General features: G+C 39.1%; 2 protein-coding genes across 5 annotated transcripts in view; one reads left to right on the top strand and one right to left on the bottom strand.

Moving 5' to 3' along the window:
• The window catches only part of CUNH7orf50 (chromosome unknown C7orf50 homolog), a 338906-nt gene that overhangs the window by 132710 nt on the left and 193188 nt on the right, over positions 1 to 13008 (bottom strand). The window lies entirely within an intron of this gene.
• GPR146 (G protein-coupled receptor 146) overlaps positions 4843 to 13008 on the top strand; it is a 47643-nt gene continuing 39477 nt past the window's right edge. The window contains exon 1 of the mRNA XM_027874512.1: positions 4843 to 4903. The gene's annotated coding sequence lies outside the window, so the exon portion shown is untranslated. The remainder of the gene's footprint in view (positions 4904 to 13008) is intronic.

The following is a 13008-nucleotide window of genomic DNA, read 5'->3' as shown; positions in this document are numbered from 1 at the left end:
GGAAGCGAAAGATCCCAGGAGAGTATTCAAAGACAGGAAAACTCTGGTCTCCTTGCCAACACACCCGCCTTCTTTACATGCCACTGCTGATTAATTGGCCCCCAAGCCAACCCTGGACAGAAGTAGAATGCTGCTGTCACATAATGGCTGCTAATTTGTTTACATCCAATTACACAAATAACTTACTGTCTAACTTAAGAGTTAGCCAGCTACAGAGTCACACTCTGGACATCAAATACTTAGTCCAGAATGTGGGGAAGTGTGATCACACTGAAACCTATTACAATGAAGCACATGCCCCCCAAGGCCTTAGACATCCAAGTACCTGATGCCCCAAAACTGCTTCTACTGTGGTGTTGTCACTGAAATAGTCACATGAGTATTCTTCTGCCCAATAATGTGTCAACAGGCTTGGGGACACATAAATCATTAAAAAAAAAATCCAGGGCAACAGAAAAAAAAAAATTACTTTAGGTAGGACTGCAGAAGTTGGCAGAGGTAGGAAGAAATCACTTTCAAATTGCTTGGAGAAGGGTTGGCTTAATTACATGACACATGGGATGTGTGTTAATACAAGCAGTTCCCTAGCTTGCAAATTAGTTTTATTTCCAAAGTTTCTTTTAAGTCAGTTGTTTGTTATCCACAGAAACAATTTATAAATTGTGATAAAAATGACAGTATAGTAATACTTACCATCATGTTAACAAATGGTATCAACACTATATTTTATAACTTCTATTGTTGTTCAGGCAAAATCTTAGTTCAAAATTCTGATCCTGTGAACTAATAAACCAATACCAAAACCCTGTCTTTAGGAGAACTGTGTTGTCCACCCAAGGAAAGAATTTTACTTTCTCCTATCAGACAGCTAGGCCCAAATCACAATGGACAAGGGAAAAAAACAAAACACAACATTCCCTAACAGATTAAGTTGGCTGCAAAGGTAATGCAAATAGAGCTTGGTTATTCTCCAAAGAAAGCTGACTATGACAGTCAAGTCACAGATCGAGCCAAAGAAGCTCAAACTTGAGACACAGGGTAACACAGCTGGGCAGGGTAGAAGATGACTGAAGCCAGTCAGTAGTCTTATGGTTCCCTAAACTCAAGAGGAGTGTCTGTGGAAAGAACACCTCTCTGGACTGGAATGACTATGCCTCTCTTTCTTTGAATTCTAGCCCTGAACAAGCTTAGCCACAGAGTCTGTATTCTCTCTGAGTGTGAATCAGGATCCAGGGTACCAGGGCTTCTATTTCTCTAGAAATGAGTCAACCTAGGTCTATTTGTGTGCAGGGTTAGACTGAGGTTAAGAGAATGCCTCAGGGCATTTGGGTATGTGCCTATGGGGGAACATGCACTTTCCCCAAGTATGGGGAAAGTTGCAGTGACCAGCCATTCCTGGAAACTCTGCCCAGTGGCCTGATATCCTGGGAGTGTGGCCAGCCTTCAATGTGGAGGCCCCACCCTGCTGGATAGAATGTTTCTAACCAAAGAGCTCACCTCAGAACCTGCCGTTAAACTGAGCTACCTTTAGAGGTGGGAAGGTAGTAGGGGTAGTAGGTTGTAGTACCTACAACAGGCAGGGTTGGCAGCTACCAACACAACATGATGGTAAGAAGTACTTCAAAGGTCCCATCAGTCCTTCTCCCATACCCCTCCAAATGCTTCCCCCACCTACTGGCTGATGCCAGAAATTCCAGTTAGAGTCTCATTCCTTTGGCTTAACGAAAATACCCTTGGGAGTAATAACACTTTACTCTGCAATCTATCATTTCTATGGCAGTGTGACTGAGTTTCAGATTATTCCCCGAGAGTAGGTTTCAACAGGGAGAGAGTGAGGGAAGGTGAGAGATACTGGATGTGATATGGAAGAGGTCCCACTGACAGGGTAAAGGATGAAAAACAGGGAGGCAATGGGCACAAGGGTCACACGATCACAAAGGCCTTACATTTCTCTTTCTTCTTTATACTGTTTATTTTCCCCACAAACATTCTGAAACAAAGAAACACGGAGTACATTGTTTTTAGGTCTGTTTGAACTATGGACATCCAGGTATTGTTCTCATATTCCTAAGATCCAAGCACTGTGTGTGTGTGTGTGTGTGTGTGTGTGTATATAGATGCCTACTTGGGTACACTGATCAGCTAAATGCTAATTATTTATGGAAATGGCAGCAATTCCGTGATGCTTTGGATAAGGCACAGAGTAGGAGTCCTTAATTTGTAGTCAGTTTGGTAAACACACAGGAAATACCTTTATTTTAACAAAGAACTCCTTCTTTCTAACCTTCCACACAATCCATCAATAAAAAGGGAGGGAAGGCAACCTTTGGAAACTTCTCTCCTGAGGCAATCTTGTTAGATATTTGAAGGAAGGAGTTTGGTGAACACTATTTTTAAAATAAGGTTTTAGGTAGTCCCTGCCTAACAAAAGGTAAGAGTGATGAAAAACAAAACCCACTAGAATTCATTCACACTTACACACACACACACACACACACACACACACACACACACACACGCGCACGAAAAAGGATCTTACTCTCTTCCTCAAGCTAACTAGAGCCTTGACACAGCTGCCCTGAATTACACAAGTGTAAGGATTTAATTTACTGCAGTACGGCTCAAATTTGAAGTGGACTAATGGGCCTTAATACTGGACAAGGAAATTGAGTGTGTCATGACATCTCACAAAAGGTCTATTTTGTCAACCTATCAATTAGAGTCTTGGACACTTGATAAAGGAAGGAGGCAGCCAAGGAAAAAGGCTTTCTTTTTGCTACTGTCAAGGGATAAAAATATGAGTCCTACCCAAAATGAAGATGTAATAGAACTTGGAACCTAGAACTTCCAGTTGAAGAGTTTCTAACACTCAAAATATTTTCAGAACTAGAGAGGTGATTTCACCAGGTATTGTAAACTATTTATTTGGAATTACTGGGAAAGCACATTCTATTTAATTTAATTAATTAGATGCATCATATGTGGATTACTAATTTAAAAAAAAAGTAGACTACAGAAAAGTGTAACCCAGGCTGAAATTACATAGAAGACTATAATAGTTCAGAAGGCACATTGGGATACTGAAGTGGTACCTTTGGAACAGGACTGACCATTAACATTGTATACACTTTAAAAAAAATCTCACTAAGAATTTTCTGGTTGTTTAGATTCTGGATAAAGGGGGGTTCATGGTACTATGTAAATTAAGGAACTTGATGACCAAGAAAACCAGTCATTATCAAGACCTGCTGAGCAGCAGGGCAGGCCAGACTAGGAACATCTGGGGACCTAAAACTATTTATATTTACCCAGAAATTAGGTGGGTGGTGAGGTTGGAGGGAAAATGAAAGGTAATATGCAGATTTACTCACACTGGGTGACAGCAACACAGGTAGATACACTGTTAGGAGCTTCTGAGAACAGGTGGAAATAAAGGCAAAAAAGGTGGTTAATAGCAGGTAGGTGTCCTTCTAACCAGAGGGGCACGAATGGCATCCAGAAAGTATTAACAGCATGTAGCAAGAAGAACCCAGATATAGAAGGTGAGTTTCAATGGCAAATTTCCAGTAGGTGAGAGGCCTGTCAAGAGTCACTCAAATTGCAAGGCAGGGAATCAGGAAAGGAGGAATAAAACAGGTACCTAATGACCAGAATCCCAGGGTATAAGGTGAGAGGATTGGTCACGTTGAAAAGGGCAACTTCAACACAAAATCAGAATGGACCAAAAATTCATGCTGAGCCATTGAAGCTACAAATGCAAGGGTCTTTATGCTTCTATTTGGTAGAAACTATGTTTGGTGCCTTAGCCTAGGCCGGAGCTTACATAGTGTCAGCTGAGGAGACTATAGATAGGGAAATGAGTGGGGAGTAAGATTGGTCATTCTTTATATGTCACTGTATTTGGAAGGTTGCCTGTGCGATGTAAAGAGTTAGGAGTTAGGAAAAGAATTAGGAGTCAGGGAATCTAAAATGAATACTATTTAGGTGACTCTGAGTAAGTCATCTGATCTCTCTGAATCTCATTTTCTCCCTCTGTAAAGTGAGGGGAATTGATTAAATGACCCCTAAGGTTTCTTTCCACTCTAATGCTAGGATCCTATAATCCCAGTACTTGTACACTCAAAGCAATTTTCATCTACTTACAAAATTTTCACTGGCAAATCTCTTCACTGAAGATATGATGACCTCTTTCTATTGTTCCTTAAATCCCTACACCAGGAGAATACAATATTTGCCAAGTACCACATGGAACCCAGCAAGGAAGCTACTTTCTACAAGGAATCAGCCAAACTGTAAAGAATTGTAATTTCCCTAAAGCCATTGTCTAATCATGCCAAGAATCTTCAGGGTTCCCCAATGTTTCTAAAATAAAATACAAACTCCTCAGTTTGGCATTGAAAACCCTTTAAACCTGGCTCTAGGTTACCTTTCCAGGCTTATTTTACATTATTCCGCTTCTGCATTATTTTGTAGTCCAGTACTGGTTGTCTGAGGGACCTGAAATGCCTTCCCTCCTCACCACCACTCCCTTAGAATTTCTAATTTCCTCTGAGATTAAGCTCATCAACGACTCACTGCCCAGGGGAAGCATTTCTTCGGCCCTTCAGTGTTTAGAGTTTTCTTGATCCTCAGTTGAAATGTATTTTTTAAAAAAATTATTTGTACAAAGACTTTTTTGTTGTTGTTTAATCTTTCCAACTTATAGCATCTAGCATGGTACCGTTTCTATTTTAGGCACTTAAAAAACGCTTGTTGGGGTGAACTGAACCTCATACTTTAAAGCTCTTTCCACAACAATCCTGCTAAAATGGTATAATAAGTATTATTATTCTCATTTTGCAGATGAGAAAACTGAAGTTCCATAAGGTCGAGCTTGTATTTACACAGCCAGAGATTGTATAAGGTAAGATTTGAACCTAGATTTCCTGACTACAAATTTAGTGCTCTTTCTACTACCTTTTAGGACCCATGAAGTTAGTGTGTGTGTGTGTAGTGGTGTGTTGCTGGAGGTATGGGAGGGAACTAGGTCTTGAGCAGAAATGAATATATAGTTTCAGCCTAACAGTCCAATTGGGGCTAGAAGGAGAGGAAAAAGATTGGACAGAAGCATTCTATGACATCTTACACTACACTGGCAGGGCCATGTTCCTATCAGAAGATGAATGTGTTTGAGGATCCAGAGAACTATAGAACAAAGGAAAACACAAATATCATCCATCTAACCCTAAATCAGGATATAAGCAAAATTAGTAGGATGGGCTACAGAATTCTTTGACAACTATTTGCTAACTTACTTGCAATTTTTAAATGGAACTGAATTCATTAAAATTTACAAACAAACAAATAAGCCTCTGAACATTGCTCCTTACCTCTCACTTTTACAGTACCCTAGCATCATATTTTCAGGACTCCAGAAATGGTGTCAGCTCAAAAGGACATTAGGAACGAAAAACACAAGTACTTACAAATGCCCCCAGGAACCTGTTACAAATTGCCCCCCACATATGAACAAGGTGATGTGCAGGCTGTACTTTTGTAGTATTTTCAAGGAGATTTTCTGTGGGGGAGGGGGAGGTCTGAAATCCTGCTCTGGGGCCATTTCCTTTGGGTCCTTTGGTAGAATCTGCAGCTTTTACACAGCAGTGTGGCAATAGGGGAGCTTGTTTGCCTGGCTGCTCTGGTGGTGGGAACTGTCCATATGGTTAATAGCTTTATCCTAGTCATCGTCTAGACACAAAGAGTCTTATCACAGTCATTGTTTAAATATGATCAGACAGAGCAATCCTAGCATAGTCATCATCATACAGAATTCTAATAAGAACATCTGAGATTTAGAGAGATATTGGACATCATCAAGTCCAATCCCCTTATTTTACAGATGAGGAAACCGAGGTCTAGAAAATTAAGTGTTCTGGCCAAGGTCACACAAGAAAGGGGTCAGGGGAAAGTAATAAGCACTTATTAAGCACCTACTATGTGCCAAGCACTTTGCGAATATCACCTCATGTGATCCTCACAACAACCCTCGAAGGTAAGTGCTCTTATTATTCCTATTTTACAGTTGAGGAAACTGAGGCAGATGAAGGTTAAGCAACTTGCCCAGGGTCACCCAGCTACTAAGTGTCTAGGGTCAGATTTTAATTTAGATCTTCCTAACTCTAAGCCCAGTATGCCACTGAGATGCCTACAAGGAGTAAGTGGCAGAAGTGGGATTCAAATCAAAGTTTATTTACTACAAATGTAGCATTCTTTTGATTAAACCCACCACATGGCCTTCTATGTGAGCTCATATCAAATACTTAAATTGCAAGGGATGGGCTAACTCCTAAAGGACTTTGATCTCTCAATACCATTCTTCAAGACATTTGCTCCGCTTACACAAATTCTCTCAGCAAACAGCTTTGTTCTTCTGAGATGGGTTATAGGTAATCTTTTCTCCAAGAACCCTGACCTCTGAATAATAACTTGGAAACATGAGGAATTCTACTTACAGGGAATGAGTTCTGATAAATGTATTTGTCACAAGAAGACAAATCATAAAGATCACATCCATGCTGTATTTTTGAGAAAGAGGCATGAAGTTGGCTGTCCTGCCACCTTCCCGGAGTCAATCCCCTAGTCCCCACCCTCCTCATCACCCCAAGAGAAGACTAGACAAATCCAGTCTATACGCATACTGAGATGGGTTTCCAGGGTGAGTGACACACTTCTCAAGACCTTTGAATTTTTTAAAAGAGTAACCAGAGGCTAGTAAAATGTTTAGTACCCATAGACGCCACTGCACATTCATTTGTCTCCTTTATTCCCCACAAGTTTCCTTTGTGATACAATAATCAAAGGGGTTTAATAACTGGTGTAACAATTAACCTTTGAGTTTAAAAAAAATTCTCTGGTTAACCCTACAATTCATGTAGATTATCCCTACAATTTCTGTGATGGAAAAGAGAGATACAAAAAAAACATAAAGTCAACACACCCACATACTTCCCACCCCCTATAACTCTATCCTTGCAAAACAATCACAAAACAGAAGCTGAATGTTTACAGAGAAGTTATTTTTATATCCACTTACTATAGAGTCTCCTTAGCCACAAGCCTAAGGCCTGGGGCCCCAAGGCCCTCTTCAGAATGGAAACTTTCTGGAGCAGGACTTCTTACCAATTTCCAGAAACAGGCATGTTTTTCATTAGCATGCACAGTGTTATAATAAATGATGCACTTCCCTTTCCACTTTACGATTCTTAAACACGCGACAATTTTGCCCAGAATGTTTTTGATCACATGAAGCAGGCTAATCTAAAGGTATGGGCTGAGGGAAAAATTAGGGAGCAGGGGGGGATGGTACAAATGAAGCAAATTTATCGAGAGTAGGAATGTGGTTTAAAATGAGTCCTGGGCTATCTTGTCAATTTAGGGTATAGGTCTCATGTTCCTAGGTATGATTATGGCTTGTGAAGGCAAGAGATGAGTTGAATTCAATAAATGACCCCACAAAACACACATATGTAGAAGAAATAATGTCAATCACAATACTTCTCATGACTCCTTCCACCACCACTTTTGTTCTCTTTCTTCTAAGGCAGTAACTACCTTTAAAAAATGTCTACTACTGTAAGAAAGGCATAGTATCATATGTGACATTAGTTTTATAGTGGTGTGCCCACAATCTTTCCAGACAGGTAAGAAGATTTCCACATGCCTGGGGTCTAGGGACAGAATGGTTTACTCTTCCCATTATTCTAAAACAAAGAAAGGAAAAGTGAGCCATGGTAAGGGGTGGGGTAGGGTCTGGCCCTGGAAAATAATATTGGATGAAATATTTTCATCCAGGTGAAAATCAGGAAAAAATGAACACCATAGAAAAGGACTAGAAGACACAAAAAGGCTGTACGTAGAATAAGGGGTCTGTGTGAAAAAGGAGAGGCAATTAAGCCTTTGTAATATAGAAAGGCTAATTGTATGTCTTGTTTTAGCAACATCTGGGTAAATCATCTCCTAACTCCATGGTAACTCTCTTAACTCCAACAGGCCATCCCTGAAACAGAAAATGGAGGGCCCACAAAGTACTTGAAATTTCCCCAACTTCCCATACCCTGGGGACCTAGCTGCCAGCATTAGTCCCAGTAGTGCTGACTTTATCAACAGCAATAACCTAACACCATCATGGCTGCTAGTATCTGAAGGCAAGAACACATGTGTCTGAATGGTGACAGAGATTTCAATTTTGTGGTGTAATGAAAAGTGACTCAAGAGTGAGGGGACTGGGGTCTGTCTAGTCCTGGCTCAGCCATTAACTAGCTATGTGCATATGAGCTAGTTGTTCAAAGTTGCAGAACCTCAGTTTCTCTTTTTTTGAAGTGAAATGAGTCTTTCAAGTCCTTTCTAATCCCCAAAATTCTATAATTCAAATTAAACATGAAAAATAAAGTTATGGGTCAATCCATAAGAGGACTATTCAAAGAAATAAGAGATCTTTAAATGACATACTTAACTGACCTTTTGGGAGCTGACACTATAGAGAATGACTACCAAACTCTTCTACATGCACACACATGTATATGTATGTATATGCGTATATGTGTACATGTATGTACATGGGTGCATGTACATACACACATTCATCCTTGAGTATCATTTTCAGAAATAATTTACTGGAAGTCTGAAGAGATCTTTTTAAAATCTACTTGGGAATTTATTATATTATTAACTTCTAAGCTTTTTAAGTTTTGCCTTTTCAGTTCCTACTACAAGGGCTACTAAGGAAAAACTTAAAGAAGTGGATAGCTAGTTACTCATTTATCTTGTAATAATGAGTTGGGTTGGACTACAAGATGATCTCTTTCAAACACAATTTATCCCAATTCTCACCTTTCAATGAGACAGTAAGTTCAGTGAATAGAGAAATTGTATCTTAGTCCTTTGTATCTCTTTCAACAACAGCCACAATGGATTCCAAATAGTAGGCCCTTAATAAATATTTGTTTAATTGATACACTGGGGTCTATGGTTTCTAAGTTGCATAACAAACTAAAAGCACAAGCCCAGAAACTCCAGAGCCATCAACTGTGGAGATTAAACACTACTTCACTCACTTATTCCATCTCTCCTTTCTTCCTTCATTCAAGGAACAACTAGGAAGAACCTATGGTATATAAGTCCTGGGCTCAATCTTTGAAGAGATACAAAGTTTAGGTGAGAATGTCAACTGCTACCATGTCTAGTAGAAGACATATATACAATTATAGTACATTTGTAATACCAAAACACTACGTGAAGTCTGAATGGGAAGATTACCAGTGATGGTGGGCGGGGTAGGGAGGGGAGGAGAGGATGGGATCTAATGATGAACTTCTGATAGTAACATAACTTCTAAAAGTGACATACACACCACAGATAAGCAGGGAAGAAATAAGCACAGAGAAGAAAGCTAAACAAGACTGTGGTTCATTAGAAGGTGTGAAGGTATAGACATAAAGAGATGGAACACTGGCTACAGAAATAGAGACTGTTGAAGAAGTTAAGTCTGGTCAACAAGCATTTACTTGGTGCTTACTGTGTGTCAAGAACTGTGCTGAGTGCTAGGATATAAAGAATGGCCAAAAAAATAGTCCCTATTCTTTAGAAGCTCTTAGTAAATAGGGAAAATTGCATGTGAACAACTACATACAAACAAGACATATACAGGATAAACTGAAGATGATCTAAGAAGAAAGTCACTAAGATTGAGGACTGGGAAGAGGTTTCTTGCAGAAAGTGGAATCTGAGCAGAGGCTTTAAGGAAGCCAGGAGGTGGAGGTGAAGAGGGAAAGAATCCCCGCTATGATGGACAGCCAATGAAGATGCCTGGAGCTGGAATACGAAGTGTCATGTTTGAGGCATGGCAACAAGGTTAAGTGTCACTGGATCTCAGAGTACGTAGAGGAAGTAATACGTAAGAAGACTGGAAAAGCTGGAAGGGATGAGCATAAGGAAGAACAGGTCTGTACAAAGAGCTTACTCTTGCTAGGGTGTGCTGCTGCTTTTCTTAACTGGACAGGATGAGAACATTTCTGAGCTTCTCAGCCATCAGAAAAGAAAAGGCTTTGGTTTTTCCCCCCAAGATGAAACCCATAGAGTTTAGGCTTACCTGCAAGATTGACATCAGGGGAGAGATAAAAGAAGGAAGGGAGGAGGTTAACTTTCCTCCATCATTCTACCTCTGCTGGTATGGAGTTGGGGAACTGGAAGGCACACACGGGCCTTTGAATTCTTGTTCAAGTTAGGAAAAAAAGCAAAGCCCATCATTTCTAAAGCGAGAAGCAACCAGATACAAAATGCAGAATCTGCCTTTATCTTTCAGTTTTTATATATATTTTTTTTATACTTCAGAATACCTAGTTTTTACTGTCCGTCCCTACTTACCATTGTAGAGGTGGTAGAAGTATTTTTTGTTTTATCATTATCTTTTTCTGTTTCAGCTTAATCTTACAAATATTTGTTTCTTTTCTATGTCCAGGATTTAGATAGTGACATAAAAGGTCAGAGTAGTTAGGTACCTTCTTCAAGGACAAAAAGAATCTACTCTTTGAAAGGGAAACACACACACACACACACACACACACACACACACACACACACACAGGCACGGGGGATATTTTGTGGATCGTGGGTTTTTTTGGTCTGTATCATTCATCTGGTTGTTTTTTGTAGTTTTTTTACATGTCAAATCATGCAAAACATATCAGCCACCATGCAAAAAGAAAAAAAAAAGCTTTAAAAAGCAAGAAACATAAAGAAAGTGAAAAAAGTACACTTCAATCTACACTCAGCATTCATCAGTTCTCTCTCTGGAGGAAGATAGCATTTTTCATCATGAATCCTCTGGAATTGTCATGGATCACTGTATTAATCAGGATAGCTAAGTCTTCCACAGTTGAGCATTATAACAAAGTTGCTGTTACATGTACAATGTCCTGGTACTGCTCACTTCATTTTGCAACAGCCCATATATGTCTTCCCAGGTTTTTCTGAAATTATCTTGCTTATCATTTCTTATACCACAATAGTACTCCATCACAATCATATATCACAACTATTGATAGGCATCTCCTCAATGTCCAATTCTTTGCCACCACAAAAAAAAGTTGCTGTAAGTATTTTTGTAAATAAAGTCCTTTCCCCCTTTCTTTGATCTCTTTGGGTTACAGACCTAGTAGTAGTATTGCTGAGTCAGGGTATACAGTTTTACAGCCGTTTGGGCATAGTTCCAAATTGTTCTCCAGAATGAATGGACCAGTTCACAACTCCACCAACAGTCCAGTAGTGTCCCTATTTTTCCACATCTCTTCCAGTATTTATCATTTTTCTTTTATCATGTTAGCCAATCTGTTAAATGTGAGATGGTACCTCAGAGTTGTTTTAATTTGCATTTCTCTAATCAATAGTAAGTCAGATTATTTTTATGTGACTATTGATGGCTTTGATTTCTTCTTCTGAAAGCTTCCTGTTCACTTCCTTTGACCATTTATCAACTAAGGAATGGCTCTTATTTTTATAAATTTGATTCAATTCCCTACATATTTGAGAAGAAGCTTTTATCAGAAAAACTTGCTGTAAAAATTTCCCCAGTTTCCTGCTTTCCTTCTAATTTTGGCTGCATTGGTTTTTTTGTGCAAAGAAATTTTTATCTCATGTAATCGGAATTATCCATTTTGTTTCCCATGATCTACTCTAGCTCTTCTTTGGTCCTAACTCTTCCCTTGTCCATAGATCTGACAGGTAAAATTTTTTTCCATGCTTTTCTAATTTGCTTATGACATCACCATTTATATCTAAATCATTCATTCATTTTGACTTTATCTTGGTATACCGTGTGAGATGTTGGTCTATGCCTAGTTTCTGTCAAATTGCTCTCCAGTTTGTATAGATTATGCTTTATTGGATCTTGGTTTAGAAATGGAAGACACACATGGTTCTGCTGAATCAGTACTGTTTTGATAGCAGGTAATGTCTCACCCCTATATTATCAACTCACATAGTATGCTGACATGACATTCATAGGTTATGGCTGTTGGATAAGAGAGTTAATTTGTCCCTTTCGATGGAGGACATAAGTTCTCCTGCTTGCCTCTCTCCCCTTTCTATTCCATCCTTTATTCATGGACTACTCATGAAAGATGTACCGAAGGTATATTCCAAATGGTGTATCTGATTATTGGATTGAAGGAGAGGTAACAGTAAAAGATTGAAATTTCAAAGTTTCAAAATATGGAAGTCTGGGTGAGTGGCAGTATCACTGTCAGAAACTGTGAAGTCAGAAGAAAGACGTTTAAGAGTAAAGCTTAGCTTCAGAAATCTTGAAGTTGAAGCAACAACGAGAAATTCAAGTAGAGATGTGGTTATAGATCAGGTGTGTGTGTGTGAAGGTCCTGACTCTTCAAACATTGGCTTTTACATATATGCTACCAGTAAGCTGCGTTAATAGGTTTAAGCCTTAGTTTCCTAGACCAGTAGAGAATAGATTCTATTATTATAATTATATTATATTATGTATTATAATATAATTATAATATAATATAATATGATTATATTCCAGAGAATAGTTCTGATATCTTTTAAGGAAAAACTATCATAACTTGCATGAGGTATGCTGTAGGTAAAACTAGCCCAGCCTATAGGAGAAACTTTAGTAAATATTGCAGCTACCACAAATGCTCCATAGGTGCTTAGACATGTGGGTCAAGAGGCTGTAAGGAAGGTCAGGTATAGAGATACTGATTTTGGGGTGATCTCTACATAGGTGGTAGTAGAAGCTGTGGGAATGAACAACTTTGCCAGGGTAATGTGTATAGACAGCTAAGAGGAGAAGACCAACAAGAAACAGTGCGGAACAGCCACATCAAGGAATCAAGAACAGGATGAGGATACAGCAAAGGAAACAAAGAAAGAATTGCTAGAAAAATAAGAGAAAATATGGTATCTCTGAAGCCAATGGAGAGTACTCCAGCAGAAAGAGGTGGTCAACAGTGC

The sequence above is a fragment of the Vombatus ursinus genome, unplaced genomic scaffold (assembly GCF_900497805.2).
Source record: "Vombatus ursinus unplaced genomic scaffold, bare-nosed wombat genome assembly UNPS02014807.1, whole genome shotgun sequence".
Classification (NCBI taxonomy): Eukaryota; Metazoa; Chordata; class Mammalia; order Diprotodontia; family Vombatidae; genus Vombatus; species Vombatus ursinus.
The sequence above is the reverse complement of the archived record's forward strand: the minus strand, read 5'-3'. Positions and strand labels throughout refer to the sequence as shown.